Here is a 2,863-nt window from a genome sequence, read left to right on the forward strand (position 1 = left end):
TACTAAGAATATTAGAAGGATGTTTATTTTAAGGTAAAATGAAAAAAATTATTTAACTCATAAATATTCCCTTTGAGATACACTTAGGAGGATCTTCTATTTTCAGTACTGTTTTCAATTTAAGACAAACTGAAAATTATTGAGATTATAACTTTTTAAAATCCTCTTTAACCAAAGGAACTGCTTGTAATACAAAAATAGAAATGGCTAATATTTTTTCCCAAAAATAAAAGCAGAACACAGCACTCAAATGTATGTACTGAAGTGAGAGAAATTTAACGAACATTTGGATACCTACTATGCACCAGGTACTAGATGTTGAGAACAAAAAACAAAATAACTCATGATCCTTGACCTGAAGGGGATTATAGCTGCTCATGCTGCACTACAGGGATATATAATTAGATATTTATAATAAGTTTTAGAAGATCAGTAGCATAATGTGACTGAGAAAGTATAGAGGGCCAGAAACGGGACCAATGAACATCCCAGCCTAGGAAGTCTTCTTAGAAGCTATGTTTGATTTATTCAGGTTTAGACAGATTAACTTGTTTTTATAAACACTATATCAAAGTACTATTAATATAAAGTTTATCTAACAAACTCTCTGAAATTCAGATTCAGATAGTATGTTCCAACCACCTGTGTCAGGGTCAGGCAGTGAACTGATGTGTAAAGTGGCCTAAGTGAGGGCATACATCTTGCCTAGAGGGAGGAAGTAGCTACTCAACTGTAGTTGACCGCCCGTGCGGGAATGAGACCAAATGTTACCAATTATGTGATAATAGCCAACCTAGATTTTTACCTGTAATTTCTCAATTTTAAAATACTGAGCCAATTAAACAAACAAATACTCTTTGAATCAAACTATGGTCTATGGTCTGAGGTGGGTCCATGGGCCAACAGTGTGCACCTCTAGCCTATACTTTAGGTCATATACTTCCATATAAGTTACCTAATCCATTTAACTAAAATGTTTGGCTATCTTCTTCAAAGAATCTTAAAGAAATAACAGAATTTAGGTATTTAATGAATTGGAAATCCAGGTGGAAATAAATTATTTCTTTAATAAACACAAATATCCTGGATAATGTTATTATTCTAGTCATCTCAAGGAAAATTAAGAGGGTAGATTAAAAATTTGGGAAATAAAAGAACCTTTATGCAGTCACATGATTTAGACCCCTGTAATCATCTGAATCTGACTCCTTCACGTGACTATCAAAACCAAACAAGTGTTCCCAATGACAGAAAATAAACCCAACGTTCTCATGATCTGCCTAGGTAACCAACTGCAGTATTAGTGTTCCCTGACCCAGCAGGTTTTATTCATAAGGTTTAAACTAAATGTTTGCTACACAGATTGATTCCATTATCATTTGTCCTTTCTTCAGTGGCCATTATTTCCATGACAAAACCAACATCCAGAGAATGTGTAAGCAGAAGAGATAATGAATCAAAGGTAGTTATTGTGTTAGAACTATTCTGAAAAACAAGTGTAGCCATGTTGAAAACAGCCTGTGATACTGGGGAAAAGAAGATTCATCTTACCAACTTTACTGATGCAACTAATATTATTACATGACATTTATTCACAAAAAATGTCTTACAATTGAATGCTTTTATGATTGGCAATGGAAAGTAAAGATCATAAACATTAGTAATTTAATATTTCTATCACTTACCATTTAATGGAGGAGATGGAATGGGTTTTATTAAGCAACTGTTTAAATTTCCTAATAATATAGAAATAAACCATTTATTATTATAATTCAGAGAGATTAATATTAGTGAAAACCTTAACTGGCACTTGACATAAAGGGAATCAAAGCTTGGAAATTAAGTGTAGACTCACATAATAGGGCTGCCTAAAACTTTATATATCTATATATATATACATACATACACACACATATAACCCCTAAAATATAGCATATATTTTATATATATAAACATATATCTAAAAATAATAGTCTTGAGGGTGTTTAGCTGACCTATTACAAAGGACTTTCATCCATAAATAGGATAATGATGAGGACTATTATTTCTTTTTAAATTCTTTTCTAAGAATTTCCTAATACTCTTTGAGAAATCACCTCAAAAGCATTACTTGGTTGTAGAAATAGCACTTCACTTCCCGAGGTAAGTATTGTAAAAAATCCTGAGGTTTAAGAAAAAAGAGTAATAACAGTTAAAATAATGACTATAATATCTCAAATGGAAATGAAAAGACTAAATGACTTTAAAATTTAAATGTCCTTTAAAAAAAAGAATCACTTTATTGGCATTTTGTCAGTTTCCTCCACCAATTTTTTTTTTTTTGGTGGGGGTGGGACAGGGTCTTGCTCTGTTGCCCAGGCTAGAATGCAGTGGCATCATCATAGCTCACTGCAACCTCAAACTCCTGGGCTCAAGCAATCCTCCTGCCTCAGCCTCTTAAGTAGCTGGGACTACAGGCTCATGCCACCACACCTGGCTAATTTTTCTATTTTTTGTAGAAATGGGGGTCTCTGGCTATGCTGCTCAGGCTGGTTTCTAATTCCTGGCCTCAAGTGATGCTCCCACCTTGGCCTCCCAAAGTGCTAGGATTACGGGCGTTAGACAATGCACTGGGTCCTGATTTTTTAATTTAACCAAGGGTATTTTTACTTATACACATAAAAGTAGAGAGAATATGAAATAAGTTGCTTTATTTACCCATCACCCAAGCTTTACCTAGTAGCACTATTTTGGATTGTTTCATCCATCCTCCCTAATTTACTCTCACCTAATTTAGTAAATTTTATCCGTTCAGAGAGTTTTAAATAATCTTTCACAAAATATTTTAAATAGCACAAGTATATACAAGTATCGTGTATCACAC

General features: G+C 33.5%; 1 protein-coding gene across 2 annotated transcripts in view; it reads right to left on the reverse strand.

Moving 5' to 3' along the window:
* The window catches only part of NT5C2 (5'-nucleotidase, cytosolic II), a 104,782-nt gene that overhangs the window by 29,060 nt on the left and 72,859 nt on the right, over window positions 1-2,863 (reverse strand). The window lies entirely within an intron of this gene.

The sequence above is a fragment of the Propithecus coquereli genome, unplaced genomic scaffold (genome assembly GCF_000956105.1).
Source record: "Propithecus coquereli isolate 6110/MARCELLA unplaced genomic scaffold, Pcoq_1.0 Scaffold73, whole genome shotgun sequence".
In the NCBI taxonomy this organism is placed as follows: domain Eukaryota; kingdom Metazoa; phylum Chordata; class Mammalia; order Primates; family Indriidae; genus Propithecus; species Propithecus coquereli.